Source organism: Erpetoichthys calabaricus, chromosome 4 (genome assembly GCF_900747795.2).
Source record: "Erpetoichthys calabaricus chromosome 4, fErpCal1.3, whole genome shotgun sequence".
Taxonomy (NCBI): domain Eukaryota; kingdom Metazoa; phylum Chordata; class Cladistia; order Polypteriformes; family Polypteridae; genus Erpetoichthys; species Erpetoichthys calabaricus.
The window spans coordinates 158,053,200-158,076,906 of record NC_041397.2 but is presented as its reverse complement, the minus strand read 5'-3'; the positions used below and the strand labels follow the sequence as shown (position 1 = coordinate 158,076,906).

The 23,707-nt window shown below is 38.7% G+C and overlaps 1 protein-coding gene and 1 non-coding gene across 2 annotated transcripts in view; one reads left to right on the top strand and one right to left on the bottom strand.

The window, feature by feature from the left end:
* LOC114651160 (glutamate receptor ionotropic, kainate 1) overlaps positions 1 to 23,707 on the top strand; it is a 694,443-nt gene that overhangs the window by 199,518 nt on the left and 471,218 nt on the right. The gene's annotated exons all lie outside the window — the stretch shown is intronic.
* Positions 20,877 to 20,959, bottom strand: trnal-uaa (transfer RNA leucine (anticodon UAA)). Its single transcript has one exon. It is a non-coding gene; the product is annotated as a tRNA-Leu (tRNA).

Here is a 23,707-nt window from a genome sequence, read left to right as displayed (position 1 = left end):
TCAGGTCAGGTACACAAAGCACTAAGGAAGATCAACCCCTGTAAGGCAGCAGGACCAGACAACATCCCTGGGCGGCTCTCAGAGCATGTGCCAACGAGCTGGCTGATGTTCTCTCCACCATCTTCAATCTTTCCCTCAGTCAGAGCATCGTTCTGTCCTGCTTTAAGACTACAATCATCGTCCCCCTTGCTATAAAAAAGCCCACCCACCTGCCTGAATGACTACTATCATGAGGTGTTTTGAGAGAGTGGTGCTGGCCCACATTCAGAGCAGCATGCCGGACACTCTGGACCCCCTGCAGAATGCCTATTGGCCCAACAGGTCCACCTCAGATGTCCTCGTGGCTGCACTACATTATTCCCTCTCCCATCTGGAGAACAAAGACTCCTACATCAGGATGCTCTTTGTTGACTACAGCTCCACCTTTAACACGGTTATCCCCCATAAACTCACCCATAAACTGTCTGCACTTGGCCTGCACCCCACCCTCTATGACTGGCTCCTAGACTTTCTGACTAGCAGGTCCCTGTCTGTCAGGATTGGTAATAGGATTTCAGCCACCATTATCACAAACACAGGCACCCCACACAGATGTGTCCTCAGCCCCATCCTATACACCCTGTTCACCCACGACTGTGTCGACACCCACAAAGATAACATCATCCTAAAGTTCGCAGACAATACTGCAGTGATAGGACACATCACTGGAGGGGACGAGGTGGCCTACAGGAGGGAGCTGGCTGGTCTGGTGTCATGTTGTGAGGACAACAACACAGACAAGACGAAGGAGATGATAGTGGACATGAGGAAGGAGAGGAGACCTCACCGGCCACTGTTCATCCAAGAGCTTGAAGTGGAGAGGGTGAGCAGCATTAAATACCTGGGCGTCTACATCAGTGAGGACCTCACTTGGACACTTAACACTACACAGCTGGTCAAGAGGGCCCAGCAGCGTCTGTACTTTCTGAGGAGGCTGAGGAAGTTTGGTATATAGACCAAGATCCTCAGCCACTTTTACAGCTGCATTGTTGAGAGCATCTTGACCAGCTGCATCACCGTGTGGTACGGCAACACTACTGCTATGGACCGCAAACGCCTACAGAGAGTGGTAAAGACTGCTGAGAAGATCACCAGGACCCCACTGCCCTCTCTGCAGAGCATCTACAACTGCAGAGTCCGCAGGAGAACTGCCTCGATCCTCAGGGTCCCCACTCACCCCCAACACGAACTGTTCACACTTCTACCCTCAGGCAGGAGGTATAGAAGTATGAAATGCGGGACTTCCAGGCTAAAGAACTCTTTCCCAAGGCCACTAGACTCCTAAATAACTGACTGGAGTTTATAACCATCGTTCACATCATTCTTTCTACCTCACACAACTGGAACTGTATTTGACTTGTCCATCACACACCTACCTGCACATTACACTTTATACTTCTATTCTGTTTTTTATACTTTATGCTGCCTCTGTTACTTATAAATAATAAGTAGCAGATAGATAATGTTTATCTTTATACGTTGGTTTTGTCATTTGGTGTGGATAGCAAAGAAAGAATTTCATTGTACAGGGAAAAGTGTTTCCTTACTGTGTACATGACAATAAACTTTGAACCTGAACTTGAACAATGCTGTTGAAGGCAGAGCTATAGTAAATTAACAACATCCAGGCATAGGTGTTTTTCCTCTACAGATGACCCAGAGCAGTGTGCAGGGTGAAGGAGATAGCATCATTCACACATCTGTTACACTGATTTGTAAACTATAGCAGATACAGGGTAGCATGGATGCTGCGGTTTATGTGGATCATGACACTTCTTCACCACAGGCGGAATTGTGGTGCCTGCTACACTGTATACAAAAAACGGGACAAGCTGAAGATAGTGTACTGCAGTGACAGCTGGGTGACAGGTGCATTCATGACATGGGACAAGGTGTCATTTGGACTGGCAGCTTTGCAGGGTTTTATACACATTGCTGTATGTCACTAATGGAACATCTCACCTTCCCAGTAAAGCTAAAAACATTGAGACATTCACCAAGTGTGAGTTGTGAAGCTGAAAACGAGGGAAGGAGTTATTCAGCTCATCCAGTTGCAAGGCAGGGTTATCCATGAGCGCAGCTGCTGAGATTCTGTAGTCCATTATCACCTGCATACCTTTCCACAGTTGACAGGGATCATTTCCCAATGTGAATTCCTACTGAGCTTTTGTCGCTTTGTAGCCCATGCTTGCAGCTCTTGTAGTGCTCTGTTAATGAAATCAAAATTAGAATCACACTCCCTCATGCATATGTGAATAGCTCTGTTCACAAAAGGCTTCTGATTAGGGCAAGAACATATGGTACAGGTAGGCACACACAAGTCCATACAGAACCTGATGTAATTTGCCACAGAGTCGGGATATTCATCCAGATTTTCAGAAGAATTTTTAAAGATGGACGAGTTGGTCAAATCCAAACAGTCCTACAGTTTGAATCTGTGTTCTGGAGTCTACCACTGTACTTCCCTCATTGTTGGTTTAGAACGCTTTTGTCCCTGTTTATAAGCAGGTAGTAGAAGGTCCAATGCATGCTCAGAATTGACATATAGGGGGTGCAGGGTGGGCTTGTATGTGTCTTCAATTGTGGTGTAGCAGTGACTGAGTGTATCATAATATCGTAATATATGTTCACAGTTATCAGTTTAGTTTAAAATTACCAATTAATGTAAATCAAATGTTATTAGTATGTGGGAAGAAAGCTAGACTACCTGGATAAATTATTATAGACACTGGGACAATGTGAATACTCCACATATCCGGTATTTGGTCCCAGAACTCCAAGATCTGGCACATTATTGGTAATTACTATGGCAACCTACAAAGCAGTTGCATAATACAACAAAATTGTTTAAAATTATTTTCCCATAAAGGAAATAGTTCAACCTATCTATTAAACTAAATCAGACCAGTTTCATTCTATAAATACTCATAGAATTCAATAATGGTTCCAGACAGTAACAAGGTGTTGCATGGTTCTCCTAGCAGACTTCTATGTATTTGTATATACATTTGCTATTTTCATTGTTTGTGCACCCTGACAAAAGATGCTTACTGTCTGTTACTGTACCCCCATAATGGACAGTTTGATCACCTTGTCAGTACTTTTGCTGCCAGCTTACAAGCAGAAATTGAGGCATGAGGAACTGATTAGGAAAAGTGGTTCAGTGATGGACCAAGAAGGCACAGGAAAAACTGTAGGGCTGCGTCGATTCTATAAAATGGGAAATAGATAGAGACTCCTCATTAGTTCTTTGGTAAGGTACTTCTGCTTTAATTTTGATAACACGAAGCCTGAAATTTGATTGCAGAAAGCACAGTATGATACATTGATACAGGGTGGAGTGGTGGCTCTGAGGTAGGGATCTGTACTGGTAATCGGAAGGTTGCCGGCCCCTGGTGGGCCCCTGAGCAAGACCCTTAATGACAGGTATGACGTTAATCTGCATCCAGCCCTGTAGGCAGGCCCTCCAACCTACAGGGAAAAACCTGGGGGTTGGTGGCGGAATTGGCACTAAAGCCACCATAAAAACACCTCACACTGTTCCATTCCATCTGAACTAGTGTGGTGCTGAGGTGTCACCCATTGCTTGGCTGCACTTGGGCCCTAACCTGGGGATCCTGAATTGATTTGTCATATGGTGGGTGTGGCAATGCGCTATATCAGCACGTGCTCCTAACCTCTCTCTCTTTCTGTACATGACATTAGAGAGTTCATGAGGTTTTTTAAATGAGTTAATGTTCACAAGGCATCCAATTACGATGATTTTTGAGGCCTATTTTAAAAACTTGTAATTCTTATGATCCTGATAGACAAAGATATGAAAAATGGGTGTAAACTTCAAAAAAACAACCAAAATCCAGACTTGTCCTGTTTACAGGTCTGGGTCCACTGAACATATCTCACTCAGTCTATTTCCCAAGCTGAAATGTCAGTCTTCTATCCTTCACAGGCCAAAAAATAGGGCCAAGGCTTTTAAACAATAAAAGACACAAAATGACCCCAAATGGAGAAGTGGAAATCCGTTAAACCTCTGATTCCAGGATGAACCAAGCAAGGTTCCTTAGTGTTTAAAAACTAAAGATCATGCCAAAGGATAAAAAATAAAAGCAAGAGGGAAAAAGAACCTAAAACAGACAAAACCTAAAAGCAAAGAAACTATATCATCACTAATCAGAAACAGTTCCATCCAACAAGCTAGGAAGGAGCTAGGGTCAAAACCAGAAATCCAAAATCCGATACTCAATATCACAAAAACAAAAATGAAAAACAAAGCAGCGCCAAAGTTGCTTTTGATTCTGCTGCTTCTCTATTTATACTGCTGTTAGCACACTGTAAAAATGTCAATAAATTTAACGGTAAAAATACTGTAAATGGTGAAAGTAAAAGACCTTTTCTGAAAAAAAGGAAAGTTATCTTATGTTCTACTGAAAATTACCTGTATATCTTAAACAATACATTTCATTATTTTTTACAGCCAAGTTCTGTAAAATCGATATTTTTCTATCTTCAAAATATGCTAAATACCATTTATTGATGCATTACAGTTACATTGAAAAAATCTGTTAATTTTACAGTGTAAAACTGTTAGCGAAGGTAAACAGCCGTAAAATGTAAAATGGTAAATCGCTGTTTCAGTAAAACCGGTTATGATATTTGCATAAGGACACGCCCCTTTTACCATATTGTTCCTGGTGAACCGCATACCTTTGAATAGTAGGGAAAAAAACTTAAACTAAGTTAGCAGTCTTATTTTTCCCTGCAAGCTGAAGGTTTTTTGAGGTTATGGAAGCTGATTTATGGTGGGTTCTATTCGATAAGTAGGACACAGTAGTTATATGCGGGCACGTACTGTCAAACTGTCAATCAAAATGATTAATGACCTTTAAGCCCCGCCCCCTTTGGCTTACTGCCAGGACACTTTCTGTCAAAATGATTGATGACCGTACGCCCCGCCCCTTCCACGACGCACTTTCGGTTCTGGCCCCACCCCATCGGTGACGCACTTCCGGTCCCTGCCCCGCCCCTTCAGTAACGCACGCCCGGTCTCCGCCCGCCCCTTTGGTGATGCACGTCCGGTCCCTGCCCCTTTCCTCTGATTGGTGGATTTGAATGATGCATATCGCCCCCTGTCGGTGGATTGGTGACGCACATCCGGTCCCCTCCTTGAACACCCCTTCACCTGCTCAGATCTCCTTTCTGTCAAGGGCTTTTTGATGGATGTCTGCCCCTTCCTTGAGCCAACTACAACCCCCCTTCACCTGCTCAGATCTCCTTTCTGTCAAGGGCTTTTTGATGGATGTCTGCCCCTTCCTTGAGTCCACTACAACCCCCCTTCACCTGCTCGGATCTCCTTTCTGTCAAGGGCTTTTTGATGGATGTCTGCCCCTTCCTTGAGCCCACTACCACCCCCTTCACCTGCTCGGATCTCCTTTCTGTCAAGGGCTTTTTGATGGATGTCTGCCCCTTCCTTGAGCCCACTACCACCCCCTTTCACCTGCTCGGATCTCCTTTCTGTCAAAGGCATTTTGATGGATATCTGCCTCCTCCTTGAACCCACCATCACCACCCCAACCACATTCCAACCCCCACCTCCCGAGGGCAAGCCCAAACATGCCCAGGGGCATCCCCCTCTCCCGAGAACATGTTCAGGCCTGTTCCAAGCAACATGCCCTCGGTCAGGCAGCACCTGTTGGCTGGCCCCACCACTTCTGAAAGTGCTGTATAAAAAAGCAGCTCATCTTCTTCGATTCTATCTATGACTTTAATATTAACACGAAAATATAATATCTCTCTACCCCTTTGCTTTTTTTTATCTAAGTCCAACAGCTTTCCATTTTACAGACGGACTCTTCAGTAAAAATAGCCTTAGCAGTGAAGCAGGTTTACTACAGAGAAAGCCCAAAGGGCATGGTCTCAGAGCGACAAGTAGAAAGGTCTAAGCGTCCAGCATCTGAATCTTCCATTTCACAGAAAGACAAGCAGCCCCGATCTCTCTACACACTGAGATTCTCTGAGCTGACAGGAGGTGCGCGTTCTGGACAGGACCATGTGCGTTCGCGCGTGCTGGAAAGCTGCTAGGTCCGACACCTGCCCCGACCATCTGAGGAATTCTTTGCATTCTTTGAGTGCGAGGTTATAGAAAGGGGGGTGATTCACACCCCAGCTGCCAGATACGGTACAAGCTGGTAGCTGACACCATAATGTGCATCAAATAGACTCCAATATACATCTCCCCATTTTAAATTGGCTGACAAAATGGCACGTATCTGTTATTATAAATTACATTTTAAAAAAAAGAATTCCTGCGTTTTGCCTATAAAATAACTCTGAGGGCCGACACTGTTCTCACTTGCCTGGTCAGCGCACAGACACATTAAAGAGATCACGGTAGGGCATATTTTTGATTATTATATGCGCCAAATGAGTATGTTTAAAAAAACGGATGGCAGAATCCTTATACTTTATCCTTAATATTAATGTTTCCAAGTTGATTCTCCGGTAACTCCCTTTTAAAAAATGACAGCTGTTTAAAACGAGAGTGGCTGGGGTTTTAAATTTAAAAATGCTCATAGGTTACCATTAATTATTATGTTCAGCAATAGTGGTTCTTTCTGTTTACCGAAACGGGTAATCCGTTCAATTTGTTTTTGTCTCGGCGTCTGGAAATTCAAACAGAGTCTCTTCCCTGAGAATATTCAGGAGTGGCTTAAAAGCGCAGGCAGAGATTGTATGCATTTGCTCTGACATAATAACATGTCCGTATTCTGAACTACGTACAGAAGGGCCCGCTTGTGAAATGCGCACTCTTTCGAAACGGAATCCCGCTGTAACCGTTTGTTTTCTGTACAAATCCGCCTGTTTTTAAAAGTCTGAGGTAACGAAACATTTTTACTTTATAAACTCTCATTTGGATAGCCGGTTGGAGACAGCCTCCAAGGATGAACAGGGACCAGGAGCTTAATGCAACTGTGTTTTCATTCCTCTAAATGAAATGTAATTATTTTAATACAGCCTATAGTAGCCCCAAAGTCTGGATGATTTTTAGATGTATCAAGTGTATTGTTGAATAATGGGGATAAATGAATAGTATAAGATGTACCTGTATGTATGAGATTATATCTTAATACACAGGGAACCTGAGACCCGGTTTTCTGTTTTTATTTACGTCCTTAAAAAGTTTGTATACATTTTTCTGTGGTACCTGTTTCTTTTTTTCACAAACGTCAGGTATCTTTGTAAGACGCTCGTATAAAGTTTTACTTTTGCCTCGGAGCTCAAGTCACTGCGTTCGAGTATGAATTTCATTTGTTTATTCAGGTCCATTTCCGTAGTGTTCCACCGCATTGTAGCCTTTTGTTTTTGAGGGACTAGGCACATCTTGTGTGTGTATTCATATTCATCGCCTCAAACCTATTAAACTAGTAATGAAAGGAATGGCCGTGCTTATGATGATGATTTTAAATTTTTTGCTTAGCTCATTTCTATAACATAGGAGCCTTTTGACAAAGGAAAACTTTGTAAATACACTTGTGCATTTAAACGGAGCTTTATAAGAAAGCAGGTTACACACCTTATCCCAGTTTTGTACGTGCATTTAAAAACACTCACTGTTACACTAGCACAAAATGTTGATATTTTGTGTCTACTCAAAAACTAAAATTATTTCTATTAACACAGGGGATAATTAGAAAACATTTTACTATTTTAATTAAAAAGTTAAAAAACAGAAAAGCCCAATTATGATTTTTGTTTTGTCATGGAGGGTCCTAGGGTGACACTTTACCCCTTTTATACTCTCTTATTTAGACCTTAACACATATTCTTATCAAAATAGTTCATCACTTCCCAATTCCTGTAACTTTAGGTAATTAGACAGAGCTCCATAACAGGCAAGAGACAAGTATTATAGGTCAAATACACAGGGCCATAAAACAAAAGAAAAATAAAGTGTGAACACCACACAACCTGGTATTGCTAGATGTATCTGTTTTTTTTCCAGGTGACCCATTTTTTGTGTTGTTTGAGGTATCAGCCATAAGTCAAGATCTTTCTTTTATACTGATTTGATAAAGATAATCTAGGTATGATGTGGTCATCCTGTCTCCAAGACAACTTTACCTTTATTACATTTAAATTTCTTGTCTCTGAAAATTCATTCATAGCTCATACGCTTCTGCTCTTAGAGCCAGGAGGCTATAGTGAGGTGTGTTTGTTTAACTAGAGGCAAGGGTTGTAAGAAGCGCTCTTCTGCACATCCAAAGTTCATTGAACTAAAATCATGTTTTTAAAATCAGCAGCTTTAGCTCATGCTAGTGACCTCATAAATGGGAGCCAACAGCTCAGCACGCTTGTATAGCTCACAAAATAGCAGAGCTAATTACTCTTTCTGCTTAAACTAATTATCAAATATTCAGGTAATTCTTAATTAAACACTAAAGCATTAGTGAACAAAATGCATTTTCAGTAGCCAAGTAAAATGACCAGATGCTTTAACATGAAAATAAAGTCTCTTTAGAAAATAAAGCATCTAAAAGCATCTTTGTAAAGGTCCAATTTTAAAACATTATAAGAAAAATCCTTGTTTCCAAAAGTGTTCTGCCCATTTTTCCAACAGTTTTCTTGATTGATCTTTGGAATCATCAGTGCCTTTCTGATCACATCCACCCCAAACACAGCATATAACTTAATTTCTGTACTGTAATCATTTTAAATGATAATAGCCAGTATAAAGTCCCTAAAGGAACTGGGTAGGAACTGGAGACATCTGATATCTTCTATCACATAAATTTTTTTTGCAAGCCCAAGTAATTCAGATTCTGCTCACAACACAAATGTACGGTTATTTTTTCTGATATGGCCAAATCTTTGTCAGGCTAATCATGAAAAAATAAATAAAAATCAGATTTTATTCTCATTACAGTTTGACATATTTTATTATACCTACTTAACTTTTATCGACATTTATCTTATCTCTATATTTATTTTTCTAGTATCAGAATGTAGTTTAAGTTAATTTGTTTTGGGTTCAATAGATGTATTTTTCATATTTTCGATTCTTGTTTTCTTTTTTTCACATCTTCGCGCCCCCTAGGTGGGGCCCGTCTCACAGTTTGAGAACCACTGTTGTAGGGGTTTATTTGTAAAACACTCTGTGGCACTTCAAGCTAAATTAGATCCCCTCGGTTATTCAGCTGTCCATCGGTGTTCCATTTTTGTTATAAATTGTATTTAGTCTCTCTTTATTTACTAAACATTTTATATGATGATTAGAAAACAGTTCTCTTCTTCAGGCTTTAATTTAAATCAGCATTTTCATCAACAGGTTATAACCACTTGGTACTCAGGGTGCTTTGCATTGTACAAAGTTTTAGAAATTCTGTTAACGCTTGGTAATAGCCTTCCATTTTACATCAGTTATGAGCCCCTGAAAAATAAGAATGGTTATAGTATGTTATAGTATGTTATATGAGCCTATACACTACAGGGCTGATGATTAGGCTTATTTTGGACACGTTAGGCAAATCAGGAAGGAAAATGTTTTAGTGAATAGTTACATAATATCTATTATAGGTATTAACACAAGGATTAAAATTTTACTAAAACTGTGAGGTTTATTCTTTCTTTTAGGTAGTCCAGGTTACATAGGACAGTTATCCTTGAAAACTGCTTTTCCCCTCTGTTTGTAAAAAAGCACCCTTTGTTTTAGTAGCATTCAGGGTGAAGGGGATGTATGTTTGAACTGTGATTCCAAGAGTCAACAAGTGTCTGCAATCTTCTTGAATACGAGTCAAAGGACCAGGGTTTGTGCGGTGATCACAGTCAAGGGCAGAGTTAAGGTAGACATTATTATTATTTCAAAATGAAACACTGACTCACCCATATCACAAATATAACATAGTAAAAACTAAAATTTACAAATACTAAATCGCAGAGGAGATTAAAAACATATTAAGACCGGATCAACAAGGGATCACCCCAAAGCTCACAGCACACTACAACTGAACCTACGTGTTTTGCAGTATATTATCAGTTAAACGGTCATCTGTTTAGACCGCTCCTCGGGGTTGCAAAGAGTTGGGGAAAACATTATTTAGCATCTGAGAGTATGATGCTAATTAACATTAGCCTGCTATTGTTAGGACCTTATCCGGCACTAAAAGTTGGGCTTGTGTTCCTCCAGATTCAGGAAGAACATGAAAAAGTGGAGTTATAAAGGAGTTATTACAATTTGAAAAACTGTCATAAGGTATAAAAAACATTGATATGGAGACAAAACCAGCATGAAAAGAAACCTTTTTGAAATAATAAGCTTTTTTTGACGTGTGCAGCCTGGAATAGTCTGAAGATGTCTTAAAGAGTTAATTTTTAATTAAAACATAATAAAAATACTAAACATTAAAACTGAATAAAGCACAGAAGTAACCTTTAATGATATCCATTAGTGTTAAGTATTTTCAAGCACTGGGTTCTGTTTATAAGATTTATTTAATTTAGTTATAAGCAAAATGATTGGCTGCATTTTGCTTTGAAATTAACCATAGTTTGATACCGCTTTAAGAATTAGAATGTAAGACGAACCTATACACTTAATAACAAATGTTGCTGTTTCAATAGGGATATGTTGGATCTCTGTTTTATTTTAACCTTTAGACCAGAAATCCTGGACAGGGACATATACCACATATATTGAAAATGAACAGTGCCGACATGCTAACTAAATAGATATAATCTAAGATATTTTAGAATATGGACCTCTGCGCTAACCCCATGATTCTGACAAACTAAAGGGTTTCCACTTAATTGTCAAACTTTCTGCAGGGCTGTGGATCTTGTAATGGAGAGTCTAAAAGATTCTATAATCTTTACTCTGTAAAGGTCAATATGACGGAGATGTAGCGCCTGTGTCCACAGTGATAACCAATCATAGAACATGATGTTCAAAATTCACCTAGGGTTTCTCAGAAGAGATGGGACAAGTGCGGCATGTGTTCTGTATTCTCTTTTCTGTATTAACTATACACAATGACCAGACTCCCGAGACCTTAGGCTTTTTCATGCAGAAGTACATTTAACAGACCTGAATAAGAGATATCCATCAAAATGCTCTTCTGAAAAATTTCTGAAAAACCCTAGGTGAATTTTGAACATCATGTCCTATGATTGGTTACCACTGTGGACACAGGCGCTACATCTCCGTCATATTGACCTTTACAGAGTAAAGATTATAGAATCTTTTACACTCTCCATTACAAGATCCACAGCCCCGCAGAAAGTTTGACAATTAAGTGGAAACCCTTTAGTTTGTCAGAATCACGGGGTTAGCGCAGAGGTCCATATTCTAAAATATCTTAGATTATATCTATTTAGTTAGCATGTCGGCACTGTTCATTTTCAATATATGTGGTATATGACCCTGTCCAGGGTTTCTGGTCAAAAGGTTAAAATAAAATAGAGATCCAACATATCCCTATTGAAACAGCAACATTTGTTATTAAGTGTATAGGTTCGTCTTGCATTCTAATTCTTAAAGCGGTATCAAACTATGGTTAATTTCAAAGCAAAATGCAGCCAATCATTATGCTTATAACTAAATTAAATAAATCTTATAAACAGAACCCAGTGCTTGATAATACTTAACACTAATGGATATCATTAAAGGTTACTTCTGTGTTTTATTCAGTTTTAATGTTTAGTATTTTTATTATGTTTTACTTGAAAATTAACTCTTTAAGACATCTTCAGACTATTCCAGGCTGCACACGTCAAAAAAAGCTTATTATTTCAAAAAGGTTTCTTTTCATGCTGGTTTTGTCTCCATATCAATGTTTTTTTATACCTTATGACATTTTTTCAAATTGTAATAACTCCTTTATAACTCCACTTTTTCATGTTCTTCCTGAATCTGGAGGAACACAAGCCCAACTTTTAGTGCCGGATAAGGTCCTAACAATAGCAGGCTAATGTTAATTAGCATCATACTCTCAGATGTTAAATAATGTTTTCCCCAACTCTTTGCAACCCCGAGGAGCGGTCTAAACAGATGACCGTTTAACTGATAATATACTGCAAAACACGTAGGTTCGGTTGTAGTGTGCTGTGAGCTTTGGGGTGATCCCTTGTTGATCCGGTCTTAATATGTTTTTTAATCTCCTCTGCGACTTAGTATTTGTAAATTTTAGTTTTTACTATCTTATATTTGTGATATGGGCGAGTCAGTGTTTCATTTTGGAATAATAATAATGTCTACCTTAACTCTGCCCTTGACTGTGATCACCGCACAAACCCTGGTCCTTTGACTCGTATTCAAGAAGATTGCAGACACTTGTTGACTCTTGGAATCACAGTTTCAAACATACATCCCCTTCACCCTGAATGCTACTAAAACAAAGGGTGCTTTTTCACAAACAGAGGGGAAAAGCAGTTTTCAAGGATAACTGTCCTATGTAACCTGGACTACCTAAAAGAAAGAATAAACCTCACAGTTTTAGTAAAATTTTAATCCTTGTGTTAATACCTATAATAGATATTATGTAACTATTCACTAAAACATTTTCCTTCCTGATTTGCCTAACGTGTCCAAAATAAGCCTAATCATCAGCCCTGTAGTGTATAGGCTCATATAACATACTATAACATACTATAACCATTCTTATTTTTCAGGGGCTCATAACTGATGTAAAATGGAAGGCTATTACCAAGCGTTAACAGAATTTCTAAAACTTTGTACTATACAAAGCACCCTGAGTACCAAGTGGTTATAACCTGTTGATGAAAATGCTGATTTAAATTAAAGCCTAAACAAGATAACTGTTTTCTAATCATCATATAAAATGTTTAGTAAATAAAGAGAGACTAAATACAATTTATAACAAAAATGGAACACCGATGGACAGCTGAATAACCGAGGGAATCTAATTTAGCTTGCAGTGCCACAGAGTGTTTTACAAATAAACCCCTACAACAGTGGTTCTCAAACTGTGAGACGGGCCCCACCTAGGGGGCGCGAAGATGTGAAAAAAAGAAAACAAGAATCGAAAATATGAAAAATACATCTATTGAACCCAAAACAAATTAACTTAAACTACATTCTGATACTAGAAAAATAAATATAGAGATAAGATAAATGTCGATAAAAGTTAAGTAGGTATAATAAAATATGTCAAACTGTAATGAGAATAAAATCTGATTTTTATTTATTTTTTCATGATTAGCCTGACAAAGATTTGGCCATATCAGAAAAAATAACCGTACATTTGTGTTGTGAGCAGAATCTGAATTACTTGGGCTTGCAAAAAAAATATATGTGATAGAAGATATCAGATGTCTCCAGTTCCTACCCAGTTCCTTTAGGGATTTTATACTGGCTATTATCATTTAAAATGATTACAGTACAGAAATTAAGTTATATGCTGTGTTTGGGGTGGATGTGATCAGAAAGGCACTGATGATTCCAAAGATCAGTCAAGAAAACTGTTGGAAAAATGGGCAGAACACTTTTGGAAACAAGGATTTTTCTTATAATGTTTTAAAATTGGACCTTTACAAAGATGCTTTTAGATGCTTTATTTTCTAAAGAGACTTTATTTTCATGTTAAAGCATCTGGTCATTTTACTTGGCTACTGAAAATGCATTTTGTTCACTAATGCTTTAGTGTTTAATTAAGAATTACCTGAATATTTGATAATTAGTTTAAGCAGAAAGAGTAATTAGCTCTGCTATTTTGTGAGCTATACAAGCGTGCTGAGCTGTTGGCTCCCATTTATGAGGTCACTAGCATGAGCTAAAGCTGCTGATTTTAAAAACATGATTTTAGTTCAATGAACTTTGGATGTGCAGAAGAGCACTTCTTACAACCCTTGCCTCTAGTTAAACAAACACACCTCACTATAGCCTCCTGGCTCTAAGAGCAGAAGCGTATGAGCTATGAATGAATTTTCAGAGACAAGAAATTTAAATGTAATAAAGGTAAAGTTGTCTTGGAGACAGGATGACCACATCATACCTAGATTATCTTTATCAAATCAGTATAAAAGAAAGATCTTGACTTATGGCTGATACCTCAAACAACACAAAAAATGGGTCACCTGGAAAAAAAACAGATACATCTAGCAATACCAGGTTGTGTGGTGTTCACACTTTATTTTTCTTTTGTTTTATGGCCCTGTGTATTTGACCTATAATACTTGTCTCTTGCCTGTTATGGAGCTCTGTCTAATTACCTAAAGTTACAGGAACTGGGAAGTGATGAACTATTTTGATAAGAATATGTGTTAAGGTCTAAATAAGAGAGTATAAAAGGGGAAAAGTGTCACCCTAGGACCCTCCCATGACAAAACAAAAATCATAATTGGGCTTTTCTGTTTTTTAACTTTTTAATTAAAATAGTAAAATGTTTTCTAATTATCCCCTGTGTTAATAGAAATAATTTTAGTTTTTGAGTAGACACAAAATATCAACATTTTGTGCTAGTGTAACAGTGAGTGTTTTTAAATGCACGTACAAAACTGGGATAAGGTGTGTAACCTGCTTTCTTATAAAGCTCCGTTTAAATGCACAAGTGTATTTACAAAGTTTTCCTTTGTCAAAAGGCTCCTATGTTATAGAAATGAGCTAAGCAAAAAATTTAAAATCATCATCATAAGCACGGCCATTCCTTTCATTACTAGTTTAATAGGTTTGAGGCGATGAATATGAATACACACACAAGATGTGCCTAGTCCCTCAAAAACAAAAGGCTACAATGCGGTGGAACACTACGGAAATGGACCTGAATAAACAAATGAAATTCATACTCGAACGCAGTGACTTGAGCTCCGAGGCAAAAGTAAAACTTTATACGAGCGTCTTACAAAGATACCTGACGTTTGTGAAAAAAAGAAACAGGTACCACAGAAAAATGTATACAAACTTTTTAAGGACGTAAATAAAAACAGAAAACCGGGTCTCAGGTTCCCTGTGTATTAAGATATAATCTCATACATACAGGTACATCTTATACTATTCATTTATCCCCATTATTCAACAATACACTTGATACATCTAAAAATCATCCGGACTTTGGGGCTACTATAGGCTGTATTAAAATAATTACATTTCATTTAGAGGAAAGCCAAGCAAAATGACACCTTTTATTGGCTAACTAGAAAGATTACAATATGCAAGCTTTCGAGGCAACTCAGGCCCCTTCTTCAGGCAAGATGTAATCAGATTTAGAGGAATGAAAACACAGTTGCATTAAGCTCCTGGTCCCTGTTCATCCTTGGAGGCTGTCTCCAACCGGCTATCCAAATGAGAGTTTATAAAGTAAAAATGTTTCGTTACCTCAGACTTTTAAAAACAGGCGGATTCGTACAGAAAACAAACGGTTACAGCGGGATTCCGTTTCGAAAGAGTGCGCATTTCACAAGCGGGCCCTTCTGTACGTAGTTCAGAATACGGACATGTTATTATGTCAGAGCAAATGCATACAATCTCTGCCTGCGCTTTTAAGCCACTCCTGAATATTCTCAGGGAAGAGGCTCTGTTTGAATTTCCAGACGCCGAGACAAAAACAAATTGAACGGATTACCCGTTTCGGTAAACAGAAAGAACCACTATTGCTGAACATAATAATTAATGGTAACCTATGAGCATTTTTAAATTTAAAACCCCAGCCACTCTCGTTTTAAACAGCTGTCATTTTTTAAAAGGGAGTTACCGGAGAATCAACTTGGAAACATTAATATTAAGGATAAAGTATAAGGATTCTGCCATCCGTTTTTTTAAACATACTCATTTGGCGCATATAATAATCAAAAATATGCCCTACCGTGATCTCTTTAATGTGTCTGTGCGCTGACCAGGCAAGTGAGAACAGTGTCAGCCCTCAGAGTTATTTTATAGGCAAAACGCAGGAATTCTTTTTTTTGAAATGTAATTTATAATAACAGATACGTGCCATTTTGTCAGCCAATTTAAAATGGGGAGATGTATATTAGAATCTATTTGATGCACATTATGGTGTCAGCTACCGGCTTGTACCTTATCTGGCAGCTGGGGTGTGAATCACCCCCCTTTCTATAACCTTGCACTCAAAGAATGCAAAGAATTCCTCAGATGGTCGGGGCAGGGGTCGGACCTAGCAGCTTTCCAGCACACGCGAACGCACATGGTCCTGTCCAGAACGGGCAGCTCCTGTCAGCTCAGAGAATCTCAGTGTGTAGAGAGATCGGGCTGCTTGTCTTTCTGTGAAATGGAAGATTCAGATGCTGGATGCTTAGACCTTTCTACTTGTCGCTCTGAGACCATGCCCTTTGGGCTTTCTCTGTAGTAAACCTGCTTCACTGCTAAGGCTATTTTTACTGAAGAGTCCGTCTGTAAAATGGAAAGCTGTTGGACTTAGATAAAAAAAGCAAAGGGGTAGAGAGATACTTTATTTTCGTGTTAATATTAAAGTCATAGATAGAATCGAAGAAGATGAGCTGCTTTTTTATACAGCACTTTCAGAAGTGGTGGGGCCAGCCAACAGGTGCTGCCTGACCGAGGGCATGTTGCTTGGAACAGGCCTGAACATGTTCTCGGGAGAGGGGGATGCCCCTGGGCATGTTTGGGCTTGCCCTCGGGAGGTGGGGGTTGGAATGTGGTTGGGGTGGTGATGGTGGGTTCAAGGAGGAGGCAGATATCCATCAAAATGCCTTTGACAGAAAGGAGATCCGAGCAGGTGAAGGGGGGTGGTAGTGGGCTCAAGGAAGGGGCAGACATCCATCAAAAAGCCTTTGACAGAAAGGAGATCCGAGCAGGTGAAGGGGGGTTCAAGGAGGGGACCGGATGTGCGTCACCAATCCACCGACAGGGGGCGGTATGCATCATTCAAATCCACCTATCAGAGGAAAGGGGCGGGGACCGGAAGTGCGTTACCGAAGGGGCGGGGCAGGGACCGGACGTGTGGGGCGGGGCTTAAAGTCATCAATCATTTTGACAGAAAGTGTTCTGGCAGTCAGCCAAAAGGGGCGGGGCTTGAAGGTCATTAATCATTTTGATTGACAGTTTGACAGTACGTGCCTGCATATAACTACTGGACACCATACACCACAAAAGCAAACTTTACTTCCCCACCAGACAAAGTGCCATAACTTCCTTAAACATTGAATTGTTTTCAATGTGTATAATTAAATGGTACATGCTTGCTATTGATTGTTGTTACTTTACTGATGCATACTGTGTACTGGGGTTTGACCCTGACAATACATATTGTTTATTGATTGGCATATTTATTACACAACATGAATTTCTGGTTATGGTTAAACATTCCCTACTGTTAGAATTTGTTGCAAATAACAAATAGTTTTTACTACAAAATTATACTGTAGACCTAAAAATATTGTCAGCTTATTTATTGCAGTAAAACTTTGGCAACCCAGCTGCCAGTATTTTACCGTAAATGTAAAATTATTTTTTTTACATTGCAGTATACAGTATCATATGACCCTTCCCCTTTAGGTTCTATGTAAAGAATGCAGAGCAGAAAACAAAGGCAAATAACTCCTACAGGTGCACAACATTCTAGTAAGATGCCTTCTTGCATCAAAATCATAAAGGGTTTCTACCCACAGATCATAACATTACTGAACAACCAGTGATAACAGAAAATGCGATAGATTTTCTTGCATATATACAGTGTATTTAGAAAGTATTCTGCCAACTTTCTTCACATTTTTTATTTTGCAGTTTTCAGATAAAATCATTTCAATTATTTTTTCCTTCAGCAAGCAGCACTCAATACCCCAGAATGACAAAGCAAAAACAGGATATTACTATTTTTTTGTAAATTTAGTAAAAAAAAAAAAATGAAATAACACATTAAGACAAGTGTTCAAATTCATTTGCTATGACACTTGAAATTAAGTTTGACTCAGGTGCATCCCATTTTATTGATCATCATTGAGGTGTTTCTACTTCTTGCTTGTAGTCCACCTGTTCTCAATGGAATTCTCTGGACATAATTATGAAAGGAACACACTTGTCTTTATAAGGTCCTACAGATGATAATCTGTATTAGAGAAAAAACAAGCTATGTGGTAGAAGGAATTGTCTGCAGAGCTTAAGAGACACAATTGTGTGAAGACACATATAGGGAAGACTACAAAATACTGCATCACTGAAGGGTTCCTAAGAGCACAGTGGCCTTCTTAATCCTTAAGTCAGGGGTATTAAATTACAAATTCAGTTGGTCCAGATTTTCAAATCAAGAAATTTAGCAGTAAGCAGTAATAAATTTTAAACCAACACAAATGAATGTATTGAAAAATAACTAATATTTGTGTATTATTTTCCTTTTAAATTTGGTCACATCTGACATGGGAACATCAAAAAGTGCATAAAGAAAAAATAAAAAAAGCTATAATTGCACAAAATTTGAAGTAATAACAATAATTTTCTTCCACCTTTGAAATAAAAAAAAAAAATTATTGGTCATAGCTGACCTAGGCACATCTCAAAGTGCATAAAATAAAATAGTGTGCAGTATTAGCAGTAAGATTTGTTTCAGTTTTTAAGTAATATACGTAAATATGGTCGTCATATATGACCTAGGTACATCACAAAGTGCATTTAACAGAATTAAAAAGAGCTATCAAATGCTATCAAAGCTATTAGTGCACAAACCCATTAAAAGTGATAACAGTAACTAACACACATGAATTCAACGTCTACTGCACACTCAGGGAACATGGGTTCATTTTAAATCACCATATGTGTGATTAGGCTTGGCTTTCTTACACATCCCACATTATGTGGATATTGTGATGTGTCTAGCTACGAGTTGTGCGGGTGTAGTCTTGGGGGAAAATACTTTGTGAGAGCTAAAGAGAGCTGAGTGACAGGGGCAGGGATTGAATAACAGGTGCTTCCAGGCAAATAAAAGCAGGAGGAGAGAAAAAGCATTGGAGCTAGGTTGGAAGACAGCTTCAGGGTGAGAAGGGAGTAAATGGTTAAAGGGCATGCAAGAGGCAGAAAGGCTGTAGTAGGCAATCTGTTTTTATTATTTTGGAGGTGTCCCCATGACCGAGATAATAGGAGGTGATAAGGCACCATTTATATTGAGGCACACCAAATCAGAAAGGTCAGTTGGCATCTCGAAGACTTCCCCAGAAAAGCAGCTCCTGTGCATCTTATTCAAGAGGTCATCACAATGTGTAGTAGGCTCCAGTTACCCTGCTGACTTTCTTAGTGGGAGAAGTGGCATTATTTGTTCTGAATGAGAGCAGTGACTTTTGGCTTGTAAGATGTCAGTTCAATCTGAAGGCATTGGTGAAGAATACTGTCAGTCAGGGAGAAACGAGAGCTGCTTTTTATTGAGTTTATGTGTGAAAAGCTTGATTCACATGTAAATGTTGATCCAAACATACTGAGCACGATGCTTTCTACTTTCATAATGTTAGGGAACTGATGTATGTTGACTTCAGTCCAAAACTTGACAGTCCCGTTAGCGCAAAGCACTTGTGCCATGAGTAGTATTAAGGCAGGGTGTTTCTGTCAACATGTCAATCAAAGATGATTGATTACTTGATGATCAAGCCCCCTTCCTCTGACTGGTGGATTTAAATTATGAACCCGCCCCCTCTCCTGTGATTAGTGAATTCCCACCTGCACCCTCCATAACCCCTCCTTAATGCCACCCCCTCCACCTGATTGGTCAGGGTTTGTGTCAAGAGCAGTTTGATGGGTACTGATCCCAGCTTAATCCCACCCCACCCACCTGACTGGGCAGGGTTTGTGTCAAGAGCAGTTTGATGGGTGCTGATCCCAGCTTAATCCCACCCCACCCACCTGACTGGGCAGGGTTTGTGTCAAGAGCAGTTTGATGGGTGTTGATCCCACCTTAATCCACCCCACCCACCTGATTGGTTCAGGGTTTGTGTCAAGAGCAATTTGATGGATGCTGCCTCTGCATTGCCCCCGGTCTGTCAACACCTGTTTGTTGGCTGGCACCCCCCTCCCTGCCTCTTCTCCTGAGTGCCCTTTATATCAAAAGAACGACCTTGCCATGAACCCAAGGCCTGATTGACATGTCCAGACATGTTCCTGCTCAAACCCAGCCGACCAGGTCTCCCTTATAGCTGCTCCTGCATATCCTGTGCTGGAGCATGTCCCTGCATCTATCTATTAGTTTAATTATATCATGAGATTAAAATATCTATCTATCTAACCTTTGCTTTATAATTTGTAAAAAAAGGAAAGCATTTTCTATCAAAGCTGCTTTTAATTGCTCTCTGTAAGCCGCAGTTCAAACGAAACAGCCTTTCCCCATCTCACAGAAAGTCATCTCACAGAAGGGCAAGCAGACAGGTTCAGTGGTAAAATAGCTGTCTCATCCCACAGAAAGGCATGCAGCCACATTCCTGTTGCTCGAAGCTGACAGGTGTGGGCTCCTTCGCTGAGAAAACAGATGCACGTTTTGTGCTTTTTAACTTTTGAAGGTAAAGGATTTTAGGTATTGAGTGTAAAGCACGAGGTAACTAGTTCGATATAAGCTTTTTAAAAATCACACAGAGGTAAATAGTATACAGCAATTCCCTTTTAAATCACGTATAAAAAATCTGTCCTTTGCTTTATAATTTGTAATTTAAATTATAATTTATAATAATTAATATAATTATAATTTGTATAAAAAATATATCTATCTATCTAAAACAACCCCTTTTCTTTCAAATGCACCACATTTTAAATAATCAAGCACATTTATATATGTATTTTCAGCTGAGCTAAGGATCCACATTGCGGAAGCAATTCGCTTAACTTTCTAAAGGTGAGAGCTCTTCCCAGACACAGAGTGAAAGGGCAAGCTTGAATAACAAGCTACCAGAAGTGAGGATTGAACCCACGCAGGCATTTGCCCATTGGATCTTATGTCCAACGCCTTAACCACTCGGCCATTCTGGTGGTAGAAAAAGCCATTTTAAGCACTCTTTGCCACTCCATGAAAACTGTGATCATTCTTTCAGTTCCTTCCAAAACAGGTTGAGATTCATCTTCTCTTCCAAACGTAGGAGGTCAGAAGTGTCGACCCCCACTTCAGCAGCAGCTGCTCAAACATTATGTGAAATACTCTATGTAAGATTAGCTTTTTCTTTTGCTGATATGCATACTTGGACAGCTGACACAACAAACAGGTTCACACCTTGCAGGCCTTTAACATAAGTTCATATCTTCCTGTTGTCAATGTAAAGCGGTCTTAAAATGGGACAAAGGGCTCACATTTGCTAAAAGAAATCAATCTCCTTTTTATAAAGTCTGCTTTCAAAAAATACCGCTCTTTTTGGTATATAAATAAGCGTTGTGACCGGTCCATTACACAGCTTGCCATTAATACTGAAAGAAGACTCAGAATCTCATCGAAAGACAAAACTGTGTCTTCGAAATCTTATTAGAGCAATGTTTTCTATTTATTTATGTTTTATGGATAGGACTAAATGAAATATAATTATTGTTAATACAGTCTATTCTCCCGAGAGTCATGGCAGTCAACATAACGGTATGGCATATTATTGATTATAGGCGCATGAGCGCGCTCGTGTGTGTGTATAATTTAAGTTGTAGCATTTTATATTTACTTCTATCTATCTATCTATCTATCTATCTATCTATCTATCTATCTATCTATCTATCTATCTATCTATCTATCTATCTATCTATCTATCTATCTATCTATCTATCTATGTGTACAACAATTAATGTAAAAATACAATATTCATATTACTGAAGCAAGCAATATTAGTTTTTTCTGTTACCGAAATGGGCATTCCAATCAATTAGTTTTTGTCTTGGCATCTGAAGGTGATTCCCTGCAGGGGGCCGCCTGTTTTTAGAAGTCTGAGATAACGAAACATTTTTCCTTTATAAACTCTCATTTGGACAGCTGGTTGGAGACAGACTGACTGAACCCTGAACAGGGCCCAGGGGCTTATATCGATGCGAGTGCTTAATAGAAATAGTGCAACTGTGTTTTCATTCATTTCGCTAAATTAAATGTAATTATTTTAATACAGACTAGTCGCTTGAAAGTCCGGATGATTTTTAGATGCATCAAGTGTATTGTTGAATAATTGGATAAATGATTATTATAATATGTTCCTGTATTTATGAGATTATATCTTAATACACAGGGAACCTGAGACCAGGCTGTCTGTTATTATTTACGTCTTTAGATTTAAAAAAATTTTTATCCATAAATTATTCTGACTGTACTCGGAGAAGAAAAGCAGATTCCGTGTCACTGTTGTGCAGGTTTCTTTATTCGCTTTTTCACAAAGGTAAGGTATCTTTGCAAGATGGTCGTATAAAGTTTTACTTTTGCTTCAGCGCTCAAGTCACTGCGTTCAAGTATGAATTTCATTTGTTTATCCAGTTCACTTTATGTAGTGCTCAAAAGGTCGTTGGAAGCCGGGTCTTTCTGTCGCAATTGAGCCATTTGTTGTTGAGGTATCAGGTACATCTTGCACATGTATTCCATATTTATACTCTCGAACCTATTAAACTAGTAATGAAAGGAATGGCCGCGCTTAATAGGGCACAGAGAAACCCTCCTTTCTGATTTAAAATGTTTTTTTTCTTTTTAACGGTAATTTTTAATCGTTGAGTTTTTTACGGCACAACGATGCTTCTTCAGCAGAGGGTTGAGTACGTGTTACTGTGGTATGTTTTAAGCTACTTCACCATCCAATATATTAACGCGGTACTAGTCAGGGCATATTGAGTATCAGGATTTCACTTTCTTTGTTTAAATCTGGTACCTCCTTTTTCCATCTGTGCATTGTTCAGTAAACCTTATTTTTTGGTGGATCAGAACACTTTGCTTACACTCCACTTATTATTCTCTTTAGGTTTTTAACTGTTATCCCTACATTTGTAAGTTTCAGCAGTCCTTTGAAAATGTTTCTGTGACCATAGTAAGTAGTAACTCTACCATATTGTGCAAAAATCCAGTCTACTCACTTTTAAAAGCTCTGCTCTGAATTTACCAATTCATCCAATATGTCAGCTTTGCCTCCATCTCACCACTGCAATTGGGCCTTCCTCTTTGAAGAGGTTTATTTGTAAAGCACTATGTGTCACTTCAAGTTAAATTAGATTTTCTTAGTTATTCAGCTGCCCATCAGTGTTCCATTTTTGTTATAAATTATATTTAGTCTCTTTCTTTATTTAATAAACATTTTATATGTTGAATAGAAAACAGTTATCTTGTTCAGGCTTTAATTTAAAATAGTATTTTCATCAACATGCTATAACCACTTTGGTACTCAGGGTGCTTTGTATAATACAAAGTTTTAGAAATTATGTTAATGCTTGGTAATAGCATTCCACTTTACATCAGTTATGATACCCTGAAAAATAAGAATGGTTATAGTATGTTATAGTTTGTTATATGAGCCTATACACTACAGGGCTGATGATTAGGCTTATTTTGGACACGTTAGGCAAATCAGGAAGGAAAATGTTTTAGTGAATAGTTACATAATATCTATTATATGTGTTAGCACAGTGATTAAAATTTTACTAAAAACTGTGTGGGTTATTCTTTCTTTTAGGTAGTCCATGCTATATATGGCAAGTATCATTGAAAACTGGTTTGCCCTTGTTTGTGAAAAATGACCATTTGTTTTAGTAGCATTCAGGGTGAAGGGAGTGTAA